Source organism: Narcine bancroftii, chromosome 14, assembly GCF_036971445.1.
Source record: "Narcine bancroftii isolate sNarBan1 chromosome 14, sNarBan1.hap1, whole genome shotgun sequence".
In the NCBI taxonomy this organism is placed as follows: Eukaryota; Metazoa; Chordata; class Chondrichthyes; order Torpediniformes; family Narcinidae; genus Narcine; species Narcine bancroftii.
In genome coordinates, this window is record NC_091482.1 from 69580372 (window position 1) to 69597168 (window position 16797).

The 16797-nt window shown below is 41.2% G+C and overlaps 1 protein-coding gene across 20 annotated transcripts in view; it reads left to right on the forward strand.

Annotated features, from left to right (window-relative positions):
• The window catches only part of LOC138749886 (NT-3 growth factor receptor-like), an 894662-nt gene that overhangs the window by 253024 nt on the left and 624841 nt on the right, over positions 1-16797 (forward strand). The window contains exon 2 of one of the 20 annotated variants that reach the window (XM_069911908.1): positions 6652-6737. The exons of the other annotated variants lie outside the window; for them this stretch is intronic. The gene's annotated coding sequence lies outside the window, so the exon portion shown is untranslated. The remainder of the gene's footprint in view (positions 1-6651; positions 6738-16797) is intronic. 20 annotated transcript variants of the gene reach the window in all.

Genomic DNA, 16797 nt, shown 5'->3' on the forward strand with positions numbered 1-16797 from the left:
ATTAAAAAAGAAGAAAAACCTCCGATTAATCCCTTACAAACTCAAAAAAAAGAAAAAATGAAAAGGGGCAAGAAAATCACTTTCCAATACCTTTGAATTTATACTTGTTCAGGATTCATTTAAATTTTAATACCAACAGTTTGTAAATATGGGCTCCATATTTTCCAAAATACATGATATTTGTCTCTTAAATTATAAGTAATTTTCTCAAGTGGACTACAACTCCGAATGCCAAATCAATATTCAACTTCCAAGTTATAGCAATACATTTTCTAGCTATCACCAAAGCAATTTGAACAAATTTTACTTGATACATATTCAGTTTTAATTTAAGTCGAATCCCTGTCACTCTCTTGACCCAATGTTTACCGTTGGTCCAGATTTACTGGACCTGGGATAGGCTTGAAGAATTATAATTTGCTGGACATGACCACTGATCAAATCACAGGCACATTCCTTCGAGCTTTCTATCAACTTGTTCTTCTGGCTCCCAATAGGAAGCATTTGCTGGTACAATCACTGATAGAAGAGCAGAATTCCCAAATCTCTGCCCATTGATGTGGGAGAAGAGGAACTGGTATGGATCTATGTGCACAGTATGGAACAGGAACCCCCCCCACCTTCTGATTTTCCTCATCCACAACATTTACAACTTAATGAACATTCTAATCTGTTAATAAACTTTTCTTTCTATAAGCTTGACAAAATAATTTGTCAACAGGTTGAAAATATCCACAATAAAGACACCACTCACAACTCATGGCAGGTCACTTTAAATATAAACCAAAATAAAAGGAAGTTGTTGGTCTATTGAAGCCCGAATACTTTTCTTCATAACATTACCATTGTTTGGTAATTAGCTCTAACTTGCCTGATACTCCCCTGCACAGAGTTTTGCAAACCTCCTGTTTCCTAATTATTTCAGATGTTCTCAATGCGGTGTCTAATCTAACATCGCCCTGTCTCCTGTGTGAAGGAGCAGACATTAATTAACTTTCTGAACTGCTTTATGTTTTAATGCATCAGAATCTGGGCACTTTACCTTTGGGGAAAATGAAATATGAATGATTGTCACTTTGCAATTCCCTGCAGCCTCTTATTTGCTTAAACAGATTTGTTATTGACCCACTTAATGGAAATACTGATTACTGTTAATAATGCTAATCTGCGAGCTTAACTTGCAAGATAAACCTAACAGAATGAAATTAAGTTTGCATCAGATGGAAAAAGTCTTGCATTTTGAAAGTACCAATAGCATCCCTTTCAGGACTAACCAAACCTCTTAACACCCATGAAGGTGCTTCTGCAGAATGGGCATTGTAGATTTGCAAACTTCCACCAATGGCAATATCAAGATTTGATTAAGTAATTGGTAATAAAGATCCTGTATCGGAAATACTGTGGCTGATCTCCCAAATTCATATATATGTGGCAAAGGGAATCTTTCAGTGGCTCAGGTTTTTGATTTCTCGGATGACAGGTTTGTCATACCAATGTAGGATTCATCAGATTAGGCCTGTTCTCTTGAGTTTAGAAAAATGATAGGTGATCTACAAGAGGCAATGCCTCAAGGACCCTCACCACCCAGGCATGCCCTCTTCACTCTGCTACTATCGGGAAGGGGATGCAGGAGCCTGAAGACTAACTACCACAAGGACAGCTTTTTCCCCTCTGCCATCAGATTCAACAGAAAATGAACCCTAGACGTGACCTCACTTTCTCTTCTTTTTGCACTAATTTATTTAGTTTAAATGTAATTTTATCACAATATTTGCACTGTGTTGCTGGCCCAAAATTTTGTGACTTGTTCATGACAATAAATTCTAATATCATTGAAATATGCAAAATTCTTTTAGGGTGACGGAATTGACACGAAATAATTGACTCTGCTTAGGATCGCAATCTTAAAATAACACCCTTAAAGTGCCAGCGATCGGGACCGGAGTTTGAGTCCCACACTGTCTGTAAGGAGTTTGTATGTTCTCCCCGTGTCTGCGTGTACCGTGCGTGTAGGTTAATTGGATGTAAGTTGGGTGACATGGGCTCGTGGGCCAAAACGGCCTGTTACCGTGTTGTACGTGTAAATTCAAATTAAAAATTTATATCAGGACAAATAAAATCCTCTGTGCTTTAAGATACTGAAAGCCAACCAAATATTATTCTTTTTTTTTAATTGAAGATTTTTCTTTTCTGGGAGCATTTAATTTCAGACATTTTGAAGTGGATTTGAAGGCAATTTCTTCCAAACTTCTTGGGAATTTTCCACCAGAATTTTACTTTCATGTTCCCATTTTTCCCTGCTTTAAAAAGCAACAGTGGAGTTGGCTTGCCTTGGCTTATTGGAGACCACGTTGTATCAAACATATAGCCTCATTCAAAAGTGTATGAAAGAAAACAAAGACATTTGATTTTATTGACAAAGAAGCATTTTTCTTTATGAGCATTTCCTTTTCAAGGAACAACCAAATTTATTGAGCTAACATTTATGTTGTTGTAGGATTTGAAGACTTACATCCCTGACAGAAGACTTTCACTCTCCTTTTGGTGATGTCAGTCTGAGGAAGGCGAAGATGGGAAGCTTGCTTGTGAAATGAGAGAGCATGGTGATTCCCCCTTGATGTAGCCTGAGCCTCAGTGAGATGGCTTCTTAGAACAGGTTGTGGCTGAGCTAAGCAGGGAAATGGCAATTCTGGATTGGATATTGTGTAATAAATCAGAGTTGATAAGAAAGCTAAAGGCAAGGGAACCCTTAGGAGGCAGTGATCATAATATGATACCATTTACCCTGCAGTGTAAGAGGGAGAAACTAAAATCAGGGGTGTCAGTGTACCAGTGGAACCAAGAGGACTACAGAGGTATGAGAGAGGAACTGGCAAAAGTTCATTGGAAAGACACAATAACAAGAAGGATGGCAGAGCAGCAATGGCTGAAGTTTCTACAGGAAATGAGGAAAGTGCAGGACAGGTATATTCCAAAAAAGAAGAAATATTTGACCCAACTGTGGCTGACAAGATAAGTCAAAGCTAAAGAAAGGGCACACAAAGAAGCAACAATTAGTGGGAAGATGGAAGACTGCGAAGCTTTTAAAAGCACGCAGAAAGTGACTAGGATGGTTATTAGGAAGGAAAAGATGAACTTTGATAGGAGGCTAGCAAATAATATCAAAAAGGATACTAAAAGCTTTTTAAAGTATATTGCGAGTAAAATAGAGGCAAGACAATATATAGGACCAATGGTAAATGACGCTGGAGAAATTATAATACAAGACAAGGAGATGGAGGAGGAACTAAACTAGTATTTTGCATCAGTCTTTGCTGTGGAAGATATTAGTGGTATACTGGACTTTAAAGGGTGTTAGAGAAGAGAGGTGAGTGCAGACATGGTCACCAGAGAGAAGGTGCTTGGGAAGCTGAAAGGTCTAATGGTAAGTGAGTCTCCTGGACCAGATGGAACATACCCTTGGGTTCTGAAAGAAATAGCTATAGAGATTGTGGAGCACAAGTAATGATCTCCCAAGAATCAATAGGTTCTGGCATGGATCTGGGGGACTGGAAAATTGCCGTCATTCTGTTATTTAAAAAGGGAGGGAGACAGCAGAAAGGAAATTCTAGACCTGTTTGCCTAACATTGGTGATTGGGAAGTTGTTAAGAGTTGATTTTCAAGGATGAGGCTATGGAGTACCTGAAGATGCATGACAAAACAGGCCAAATTCAACATGGTTTCCTCAAGGGAAACTCTTGGCTGACAAACCTACTGCAATTTTTTGAGGAAGCCACAAGCAGGCAAGACAAAGGACATGCAGAAGATGTTGTTTATTTGGACTTTCGAAAGGCTTTTGACAAGTGGCTGCTTCACAAAATGAGAGCTCATAAAATTGTAGGAAGGTGACTAGTATGAGGAGAACATTAGTTGATCAGCAAGAACAGAGTGGGAATAAAGGGATTTGGTTCTGGTTGGCTATTGGTTACCAGTGGTCTATTGCAGTGGTCAGTGTTGTATGTTAATGATTTGGAGTAAATAGCTTTATGGCTAAATATGCAGATGATACAAAGATAGGTGCAGGTCATAAGGAGGAAATGAAGAGGCTGCAGAAAGAATTAGATAGATTAGGAGAATGGGTAGAGAAGTAGAAAATACAGTATTTGAAAGTATACAGTCATTCTCTTTGGTAGAAGGAATAAAAGGGCAGACTATTTTTTGAATAGGGAGATCATTCAAAATTCATACGTGCAAAGGGACTTGGGAGTCCTCGTGCAGGATACCCAAAGGTTAACCTTCAGGTTGAGTCAGTGGTGAAGAAAGTGAATGCAATGTTGGCATTCATATCTAGAGGAATAAGATACAAGAACAAGGATGTGATGTGGAGGCTGTATAAGTCATTGGTGAGGCCTCACTTGGAGTATGGGGTATCGTTTTGGCTGTCTAATTTAAGGAAGAATGTGCAGGCATTGGAGAGTATTCAGAGAAGATTTACAAGGATGATTCAGGAGATGAAGGGATGAGCATATGAAGAATGTTTGATGGGTCTTGGACTGTAATCCTTGGAATTCTGAAGAATTAGGGTGGACCTCATGGAAGCATTTTGAATGCTGAAAGGCCAGGACAAGTATATGTGGCAAAGTGGTTTCCCATGGAAGAGGAATCAAGGATAAGAGGGCAGAACTTCAGGATTGAAGTTTAAAACAGATGCAGAGGAATTTCTCTTACCAGAGAGTAGTGAACCACTGGAATTTGCTGCCACAGGCAGCTGAGGAGGCCAGGTTGTTGGGTGTATTTAAGGTAGAGATTGATAGGTATCTGAATAATCAGGTTATGGGGAGAGGAGAGGAGAGTGGCATTAAGTGGGAGAATTGTTCAGCTCATAATAGAATGGCAGAGTGTATTGGATGGGCTGAATGGCCTACTTCTGCTTTTTAAGGATATTCTAAAGGACTGCAGTATTTTACCTTTGGGAAGAGAAAGGAAAGTTGCTCAAATTAATCAATGACTTTCACTGCAACAATGTGCAACACTGCTCCTCCTGATGTTATGAAATTGAAGGATGCATCTTTCCTCACCAACACATTAAAAGCAATTAACAGGGAAATGTAAATACACATAGGCTGGTCACTCTTGCCCTGGATTAGCTAGAATTTTACATCAATCATTCGGATTGATTCAGTATTTAAAAATGTGCTGAATGTTCTTTTTTCACATCTATTGTTTGGCAAAAACAGACTCTGTGTGTGTGTGTGTGTGTGTGTGTGTGTGTGTGTGTGTGTGTGTGTGTGTGTGTGTGGGTTGGGGGGGGGGTGTCTGTGTCTGTTAAATCCTAAACTTTACCTGTCTCAGGAAAGGGAGAACTGCAATTAAATAATTACCATTCAATCATATGGGATTGAAATTGTGCTTTCGGGATTGAGGTGTCAGAAGTCAAACACTAAAATCCCCTGATCTATTTGGACTATAGCATAAGGCAAAAAACAAGGATTATACATGGCTGCGGCTCTCATTAACAAAGACACAAAGTACTGAAAAGGTTCAGTAGATCAGACAGTGTCTTTGGAGAGAGAAACTGAATTAATATTTTAAGTGGATTGACCATTGATTTGAGACATTAACATTGTTTGTCCCCTCTCCATAGCCCGACCTGCGAAGTACATTTAATATCAGAAGCTATGCTGGTTCACAGATTCTGTGTCCTGGCTTCAATCCTGAACTTGGATTCTGTAATATGCACATTTTCCTTGCAAGTACCTTAGATTCCCCTGGTCCTCTTGAATCCCATTGATGCATTTGGTAGGTTAAATGGTGGGTACAGATTAAGCTCAGTGATGAATGGGGGAATTTGAATGCTCCTTGATTTTCTAGATGGTAAAGGTTACATATTAGAGAGGTCAGGAAACTGCTGCAGTGCATTATGTAGATGGTACATGCTGCAGTCACTGAGCATTAATGATCAAGGAACATGAACAAGTTTATTTTCATTGTTATGGGTTCGGTGTAGCAATACATGACAGACAAAGAAATGCACTCATCCTTTAACTACTTTATACTTAGTCTTGCCCTATCATAGATATTCCTACTGTCATTCCTAAACCAATACCTCTGAGGATAAAGCCCTCCAAAAGGTAGTTCACGCAGCCCAGAACATCACAAGCAAACCCCCCCCCCACCACCATCAAGAATTAGGAACATTGCCGTCGAGAGCACAGTAATCATCAAGGATTCACTCCACCCAGTACACACTCTGTTCTCGCTGCTACCATCAAGATAGAAGTATAGTTGTCATAAGGCAGTTTCAAGAATAGCTGCTATCCCTCCTCCAACAGACTCCTCAACGACAAACTCAATCAGGGGCTCAAACTCATTTAAGGACTCTTACTTTGGCAGTTAATTGATTTTTTTTCCCTCTCTGAATTACACAGTTTGTTTACATCTCTTTCTTTATTTACATGCCTCCTTTGCGTACAGTTTTTTTTTCACTACCAATAAGTGGTAAATCTGCCTGGCCCACAGGAAAAAGAATCTCAGGGTTGTATGTGATGTCTGTATGTAGTCTGTATGAAATCAGAAACCACCCTGCAACTTAAAGTATCTTTTTTTTCCCACCTAGTTCCAGTGAAGGTTTTTTTTAATTTGAACTGTTAAATTTGATTCTCTCTCCACAGCTGCTGCCCTGACACACTGAGTGCTTCCAGCATGTTCAGTTTTAATTTCAGATGATCTAATGATCAGGGGAAACCTTCGTGAAGAGGTGAGATGTGCTCGAGGAATTTACATCTGCCTGTCACAAAAATAAAATCACATCAGCTTGTGTCTTTTCCAGTAGATTTTCTTTCATTTGGATTTCATCTGCAAACTACTTTTTCATGGATGTGCGCTGCTTATCTCCTTTGTCAGAATTTTCATTTCCTCAGCCCCATCTCTTGATTCTCAAAGCTTTCATTTCAAATATTAAGTGTTATCATCCCTTCTGGACTTAGTTGAAAATTTTTGGCTTTTTATGAGTAGATTTAATTCATTTAGTGGTGGAGGTGGCATACATATAGCACAATTGTAACAACAAACTTGACCTCTCCCACACAGAGGTTTCCAAATCTTTGCATTATCTTGCACCCCACAGTATGGTTCCATTGCTTGACGCTCCATAAACAAGCGTGGAGCATTGCAGTGTGAATCAGAAGTGAGATCTGAAACCCTTCCTCATTCCAGTGAGCTTCACAACTCTCCAGGGGACCTTGGCAAGATTTCCATGGGCAGGTGATAATGAGACTGGCTCCAGCAAGTTTACTGCTGTTACCATGGTTCCCTGGGCTGTTGGTGAATTCCAACTCTACTCTTGAGCTTCACCTCTGATGATCAAATGAATCCACCATATTGTTAGATGGGAAGGTAAGACATCAGGCTGCGATTATTGTAGGATTCAGAGGCATTGCATCAATGCATTGCATCCATGCCTTTGAAAAGGTGGACACACCAAGAACTGTTTTGAACAGTGGTGGCGGAGGAAAAGAAGACAAAACTTAGGAGATGCAATATATTTTGAGAACATTTAAATAGCTAAAGGTAACTGAGGATTTTGCCAAAAATCCTCTGAAATCTGGTGCATGGGACCCATTTCAGTGTTGATGGAAAAGAAAGGATCCACTTTAATTCACAACCAATGCATTCATGTTTGAAATGCAATTCACTGCTGTTCAGATGTGCCATTTTTGCACAAGATTGAGTGATGACTGTAACTCTTGCCCTCAATGTCATCAGGACCAATGTTGATTTTAGGATGAAGAGGCTAAGGGGCCAGGCACCTGTCCACATTGATGGGATGGAGATGGCAAGGGTTAGAACCTTCAAGTTCCTGTGAGTCCATATTTTAGAAGATGTCTCCTGGAGCTAACATATTGAATTGACTGAGAAGAAGGCACACCAATGCCACCATTTTCTAAGGAATCTGAGGAGATTTGGCATGTCGTCAAATACTCTTATCAAATTTCCACCAGTGCACTATGCAAAGGTGACTGACTGGTTGCATCAAAGCTTGGCTTGGTAAGTTAACTGCTCTGGAACACAGAAGGCCAGCACCATCACAGCCTCTGACCTCCCATCCATTGAATGCATCTTTCTGAGGCGCTGTCTCAAGAAAGCCGCCAATATCATGAAGAACCTCCATCATCCTCTTCTCGTGGCCTCTTCTCAGAAGGTACAGAACCCTGAACACCAGCACCTCCAGGTTCAAGAACAGTTTCTTCCCAGAAACCCCAGTACCAGAAATGGACTGTACAATTGCAAAGACACTTTTTTCCACAGGGAAAACTTTTGCCTCCTTTTGATTCAATTAAGTACACAGTTGTAATTGTTAGCTGTTTTTATAGGTTTTTTTTTACAAAATACTTTTTCAGCATCTGCAAGTAGGAATTTTGATGCATTTGTACATTGTACAACAAACTAATTTTTTTATCAATATCATTCAGCCCACAACTCCCCATGCACTGGATTCTGCGCACTCGTCATCTCTCTATCCTTCTTTATGACCACCATTTAAACAACCTTCTTTGTTCTTGACTTATACTACTTGGAATAGCTCTTTGGCAGGCTGTGAATTTTATACAGCTGGGCTTCTTTGATGTACCTTCCAATATTTTTTCCTGGAGAAGGAAACTGAAGAATGCAGGTTGTTGGGAGAGAAGGGATTAGGCTGCATCTTGTCCAGGCAAAAATGTGCCACAGTTTAATACCATATATAGCCATATAACGATTTACAGAGTGGAAACAGGCCATGTTGGTCTTTCAAGTCCGCACCGGTTCACTAGAGCAACTCCACTAGCTCAAACCTCCCACTCACCACCAATAACCCTCCAACACCCTCACCTCCATGTACACATCCAACATTCTCTTAATTGACAGAAGGGACCCTGACGCAACTATCTCATTCGGAAGTTCATTCCATTCTGCCACCACTCGCTGAGTGAAAAAGCCACCTCAAATATTTCTCCTAAAGTGTTGCCCCCTTATGCTTAATTCATGGCCTCTTGTTCCAACCTCCCCTGCCCTCAGGGGAAAATGTCTGTTTATGTCTAATCTATCAATTCCTTTCATAATTTTAAATACCTCTATCAAGTCCCCTCTCAGTTGTCTACGTTCCAATAAATAAAGTCCCAGTCTCCTTAATCTCTCCCTGTTATCCAGATTCTGTAAGTCAGGCAACATCCTTGTAAACCTTCTCTGCACCCTATCCACCTTATCTATATTCTTTCTAATAATTTGGAGACCAGAACTGAGCACAGTACTCCAAACCTGGCCTCACCAATACCTTAAACTGCTTCAGCATCACTTCCCAGCTCCTATTCTCTATAGTATGATTTATGAAGGCCAGCATACCATATGCCTTCTTAACCACCCTGTCTACATGGGAATCCACCTTCAGAGAACTCTGTACCATAACCCCCAGGTCCCTTTGCTCCTCTGTGTGCCTTAATACCCTCCCCTTAACTGGAAATGTCCTATTTTGGTTATTTTTACTGAAATGCAACACCTCACACTTGTCTATATTGAATTCCATCTGCCATCTTTCAGCCCATTCTTCCAAACAAACCAAATCCTTCTGTAATCCAAGAAAATCTACCTCACTATCCACCACTCCCCCTATTTTCGTATCATACACATATTTGCTTTCCCAGTTAACCACACCCTCCTCTAAATCATTAATATAAATGATAAACAACAAGGGACCCAGCACTGATCCATGAGGCACCCCGCTTGTCACAGGCTTTCAACCTGACATACAGTTGACCACCATGACTCTCTGCTGTCTATCTCCCAGCCATCTTTGAACCCATGTCACATTCTCTCTACTAATCCCTAGTAACTGAACCTTCCTTATTAACCTTCCATGCGGAACCTTATCAAAAGTCTTACTAAAATCCAAATAGATCACATCCACCGCTCTACCTTCATCCACCTTTTTTGTCACTTCCTCAAAAAACTCAACAAGGTTCATCAAACATGACTTTCCTTTTACAAACCCATGCTGGGTGCCCCTAATCAATCTCTGCCTATCCAGATATGGGTATATACTATCTCAAAGAATACCCTCCATAACCTTCCCCACCACTGAAGTCAAACTTACTGGCCGATAATTACTTGGCCTATACCTACTGGCTTTTTTGAACAATGGAACAACATTTCCAACCCTCCAATCCTGTGGTACCACCCCCTCCTCCAGTGATCTTTGAAAAATCACTGTCAGTGCCCCTGCTATTTGTTCCCTGACCTCCCTTAAAGTCCTGGGAAAAATCCCATCAGGACCAGGAGACTTATCCACTTTAATTGACCCTAGAAGCTCCAAAACTCTCACTTTACTAATCCCTATCCTTTCCATAACTAAACCCTTTGCCTCTCTTATCTCGTATAGCCCAATGTCCTTTTCCCTCATGAATATGGACGAGAAAAAGTTGTTCAATATTTCTCCCATCTCATACGGTTCCTGACATCGTTCACCGGTCCCATCATCCAGTGGACTTATTCTATCCCTCCTTTTACTGCTCACATACCTTTCAAATACAGCAAGTCAGAACACTTTGCGTGTCTGTAGTATTTTGGATTAGATGGTATGTTTCTGCTTCTCTTACATAGCACTTTTATTAAACATTGATTAATCTCCTGGAGAGGGTCTCCTGTATCTTTTGACCATTTCAGCAACCCATGAGATTTCCCTTGCATGTTACATTCGTGTAACATTCAGCCCATCCAGTTTACCCTGCCGGTCACTCATGAGCTGAACTATTTTACTCCTCACCCCACTACCTGGCATTCTCTCCATAACTTTTTGATGTCCTGGTAATCAAGAACCTACCAATCTGTGCCTTAAAAAATGATTTGGATTCCAAATCAGCCTGTGGCAACACATTCCACAGATTCACTAAAAGGCAGTGCCTCCCGAATCTAATCTCTGCAGGGTTTGGGGCGGGTGGGCAGTGCCTCCCGAATCTAGTCTCTGCAGAGTTCGGGGTGGGTGAGTGCTTGAACCTGTTTCCACAATTGCGACACGAGGAATGGTCCAATGGTGTGATCAAAGACAAAGAGCGAACAGGAAGAAAAATTTGGTAAAACACAAAAACTATAGGTGCTAAATATTAAGTAAAGAGAAGCTGGATGAACTTCGCAGGTTAGGCAGCATTCATATGTATTAATGGAGTATCTACATATCGGATCTGAAGGGATTAGGGTGGGGGAAATGGGTGAAAGATGGGGGAGGGTTGTCTTCTGTGGTAGGATGAAAAGGATGGGCCAAATGGCCCTCTAATTTGTACTTTGTGACTTTTGACCTTTAAGTCGTGTTTCAGCCACTCAGGAGTGGTGCTGGCATAAAAGTGTTAATTCATTGAAAACATTGTCAACGTCACCAATGACTGTGCAACTTGACTATATATTCCAAGTCCCTGAAATGAGACAAAATGCTGAGCAGTTTCTCCTAAATGGATTCAGTGTGATTTCCATCATTGCACAATAGCACCAGCAGTGGGTTGTGAAAAATTCACTATTTACTCATCATAATTCTGGTTCAAGATCTCTCATGAGTGATTCTATAAGAACCACTTCAAATGCAAGTAATATCTCTGCCAGTTCCTGTTTATAGTAACTTTGTCAAGCGGCAAATTAGAAGTGACATGAAACTATCTCCATTCTCGTCACTTTGACAGATAGTCCTTTCTTGGTTTGTGTGAGATTAATATAATTTTAGTCGGTGATGCAGGAAAATAGTCACTGCACCCTAAAAACTGGCTTTAAGCAATGGGAAATGTTTTGAGACATTTCATGCTTTGATCACAGTAACTGTATTGGAACCATTTTTTTGTCAGTTTAACTCATTCGCCTCAATTGTGGCAGCTGGATCTTGAATATGTCTGTAGTTTTTGATTGCTCTCTACACTTGCCCAAATGTCATATTGACCTCTCAGGATCATGCCTTGTTTGAAGAACCTCTTCCTGTCAACTATCTCAGATTTTCCTTTTATCTGAACTGCTTCATTTGTGATTCTAATTGATTTGAGAACCCTAGATTAACCTTACTTGTGACACTTAAAGCCGAGTACACTTCAATAACTATTGGGTTCCAACCTGCACAGTGCTAGCTCCAAATATAGAATGTAATATTGACCAGGTAATCTGTTTCGGTGACATTGAATAAAGTTAGCCATGATATCTGCTTTGAAATATTGCCATTTTTATCAAGGAGGCTTCAGTTTAATGCTTCATGTGAAGTATGGTACTTTCAAAAATTCAGCGCCCCCCCCCCCCCCCCACCATTGCAGGGAGATTTGCGATCCATTCTCTGGATGGGTCTTGGCCCAGTGACAAGAGAGCAACGAAATATACCCCAGCCAACATGGCGCGAGGTTGTGATTGCTTTTTGTTATCATAATCCCTGAACAAAAATAGTCTCCAGAAATTGAGAAATGAAGAGGCAGAGAGATGGTATATGGAAGAGTACAGCACACAAACAGTCCCTTCTGCCCAAATTAAACTAAAACTCTGCTACTCCCTCATGGTACATTCCCCTCTGTTCCCTCCAAATTCACGTATCTATCTGGGAGCCCCTTAAATGCTATTATCATGTTAGACAGTGTTGAGTTGGCTCATCATCTGTTTTGTACCATTGCTGGAAACCCATGACTTTAAGTGCCAGTCAGAGCAACTCACCCCATGATAAGGATTTCCACCAATTGGGACTTTGGTTTTCAGGGAATCACTGAAACCCAAGCATATTAGGTTTTTAATTTTTTTTTAATTTAAAGGTACACCAGGGTAACAGGCCTTTCTGGCCCATGAGCCCGTGCCACCCAATCCTACTCAAATAACCTACAAGGGTAGGAGGAAATTGGAGCACCCAGAGGCAAGGAGAATGAACAAATTCCTAAGCGACAACGCCAGATTCGAACCTGGGTTGCTGGCGCTTGTAAAAGCATCACACTAAACCACTAAGCTAACTCTGTCACTTTTCTTATCTTGTCGGCATTTATCCCTGAAACAGTTTTAGCTGTTAAAGGGTTGTAATTTATGTCGGAACTTGACAAAAACTGAAATAAATCATATTTAAGCATGTTGGGCTTAAACAGGAAAGTCTGCAGACACGGTGATTATAGTGAAATACAAAAGTGCTGGCACAACTCAGCAGGTCATGCAGTGTGTCCAGGAAGCAAAGGGATATAAGCAACGTTTTGGGCCTGAACCCTTCATCAAGGTATGACTGGATGCGAGTCTCGCTAGAATCTGCCTCCTTTGAAGATGGATGTTGCAGAGACAGCAAGTTTCCATTCATGAGATGATAAAGGGAAAACGTTGGTCACATCCCTTTGCGTGACCTGCTGAGTTTTGCCAGCATTTTTGTGTTTTGCACCTCTTTAAATACATGCCTTTGGTTGTGCATGTCCCAGCAACGTGACCCTTGTAGCCCAAAGGGAATGAGATGAAAATGTGTCTTGATTGATGGACAGTTGTTATGCAATTCATTGTAAGGGTGAAACATAAGAATTGCAGATGCTGGGATCTTGAACTGGTGGGGCTCAATGGGTCAGTCCTCATCCATGGGTAGAAATGGACAGTTAACATTTTGCATCAGGGTTTTATTACTAAGACGTGATAAAGAGTAGAGTCTCAATAAAGGATTCTGACTCCAAATGTTGACAAACCTGCTGCATCCTTCCAGCTCTTCTTTGGTGCCTTTTTGGTAAAGGTGATGGGAAGAATAAATCAGAGCTTTCCAAAAGGAATCAAACAGGAACTTAGGCAAGATCATTTGGAGAGCTCAAGGGAAAGATCAAGAGAATGGGTCAGAGGGGTAACTCTATGGCCCTTTTGTAGAGTAAAAAAATGCTACTATAAAGGTGGAGATTCTTTGCTCTCATGTCACTGACCCTACCTTCATAAATGCTCCATGAGCTGCTCCAAGATACTGACACCGATCCTTCCTCAGGCTGGCCACAGAGGTGGAGCAGAGCACTCCACCTAGCTTCATAAATGGACTGCCGCTGCAAGCAGCTGGCTAGGGATGGGCTGAAGACATTGCAATGACACCGTCAGCCCGTGACCCAGGACCCAGTAGAAGATGGGCCTGCCGCAGTCTCGTTTCCTGTGAACTGCTATACACCAATTGAATGCTGCATACATTTTCCAATAGTCCTCCATTCAGTTTGGACTGTGAGCCAGCAATCCGAGAATATCCCCAACTCAACATCAAATGCGGAGATAAGGGCAGATCTGGCATTGCCAATCCTCTGCGCTCATATTTGCATCTAAACATAATGTGCAAGACTTGCCAAGTGGAAATAAAAATAAGTTTAAGGCGAAACTGAAGAATTAACTATCGAACCTGGATAAAGGAGAGAGGAGGAGGCGGACAGGGGAGGTGTGAGAAGGAAGAATGGGGGGTACGGGCAATGAGGAGAGGAGACAGAGACTGAATGGGGAAGGTGCCAGGAGAAGGTAGAATCGATTAGAAAGAACCAGGACATGAACTGGCACTTTGTATCAAATTGTAGAGCACTTTATGCAGCCTGCACATATTCTTCAAACTCCTTCCCTTGTTTTCCCTCTCTCCCTTCTCAGTTCCCCCCAATCTCAGTCCCTTCCCCTCTTTCTCTCTCTCTCTTTCTCTCTCACTCCTTCTTTGCCCCACTTTCCCTTTGCTGTGCGTCCTGTTCTCTGATTGAGAGTAAAGGATGGAGAAAATGAACTGGAGATGAAGGGATGGACAGGTGAGGAGAATGCAGACAGATGGAGGAGTGCAGCAAGAGCCAAAGATGGAAGCACAGAGATGGAGAAACGAGATCAAATCGGGATGGGAGACACACGAGAGAAAGGAAGTGTTAGGCAGAAACAAGGACTTTCTCTGCCTTATTTGCTATCTCCCCATGTCCATGTGCATTTCCTCTCTTCCCACCTCTGTCTCCGTTGCAAGCCTTTATCTCTCTGGCTTTGAGAAGCATACAACAACAAAAAAAAGGGCAATAAAGAGATGCATGTTGCCAGCAGCTGGCTATTGGGGTCTGGCAACAACAGAACTGGAGAGATTTAACAAGCATATTAGGGAACAGCAGGTTACGCTGATAGATATAGATAGGTAAAGATAAGCAGAGTTTCGAATGGAGCATTAACGCCAGCATAGATTGGTTGGGCCAGTTGGTCATCTTCTGTGACATATCCTATGGTCGTAGAGATTATACATTTAGAGCAATCATCAAGCATAAAAATCTTATCCTGGTCATCTCTTTGTCAAGTGAAAAAGGTCTGGCATTGATACCGCAACTGAAATAGAACACTCTGTAATAAAGGAATTGTAATTGTGCTACTTTTCAGCGATATTATATTTAGCGTCTGCTTTATTCCAGAAGGAGGTCATGGACTGTAGTTTTATCAGAAACATGAACTCAAGAATTAGCATCCAGCAGTGAAAGGGTGAAATAGCAAACAAATATTTGTTCAAAGGATATTGGTGCTGATTTGATTGGAGTTTACTAATGAGGCTTTGGGGGAAATGGATCATTCACAACCTTCCTGATGAAGGACATTGGGATTAAATCATATCCTTCATTTTCTCTTTTGATTACATTATGTTTCAGAGTACATTTGAAACATAATAAAAACGTTATTGTATTGCATTCTCAGAGAGAAGATGATGCATTTTGATAAAATGGTCCCTTTGCTGAGGGTACAAGTTATATTGCGAGCTCCATGGACCAGTTACAGCTAATTCTACACATTGTACACCTGCATTTGGAAGCTATGTACATCCCTCTCCATGGGTTGCTGCAGGGGTCTGAGGTGCTCCTGTTATACTCCACAGATATTAATGTGTACCTCAGCATTTATAGATCAGGATGTGTTTACCAAATCAATTCATGTTAACAGTTTGCAGTTCCCTCTGTACGATGTACATTTCATATTCATGAGTAAGGACATTCAGAGGTCAGCTAAAGTTATCCTCCTGTGGATTTCGTCCTTGTCTTGTTAAGGTCTTCCACATCATGTTCCCTGGTCCCTGCTATGAAACAGTCATTCCTGGTGCTGAGGGCAACCCTAATGCATCTGATGGCTTTATGAATCCAGGTCTAGTGAATACAGACCAAATGTAATCAATAACTAGATAATCAGGAATATTGCAGATGCTGGAATCTTGAGCATACACTGTCAATCAATCAGTCTTTCGAGTCAAGACTTGATAAAGGGTCTCAACCCAAAAGATTCACTGATCATTTCTACATATCGATTTTGCCTGGCCTGCTGAGTTTCTCCGGTTTCTCAGCATAAAAAAATTATAAATAGTACTTGAAGAACTCGGATTCAGATTTCAGATTTATCGTCAGAGAACATCCCTGACATCACACACAACCCTGAGATTCCTTTTCCTGTGGGCCAGGCAGAATGACCACTTATTGGTAATGCAAAAAAAAACTCTACACAATGTACGCATGTAAACAAATGAATGAAAACAACTGACTGTGCAATACAGAGGAGAAAAAAAATCAATGAAGTGCAGGAGTAAGAGGCCTTAAATGAGCTTGTTGTTAAGGAGTCTGATGGTGAAGGGGGAGCAACTGTTCCTGAACCTGATGGTGCGAGTCTTATGGCACTCTTTCTTGATGGCAGCAGCGAGAACAGACCCTGTGCTGGGTGGTGTGGATCCTCGATAATTGCTGCTGTTCTCCAATATTCCCTGGAGAAATTCTCAATAGTGGGGAGGGTTTTGGCTGTGATGCCCTGGGCTGCATCCAGTACCTTTTAGAGGGCTTTACACTCAGGGGTATTGGTATCCCCATACC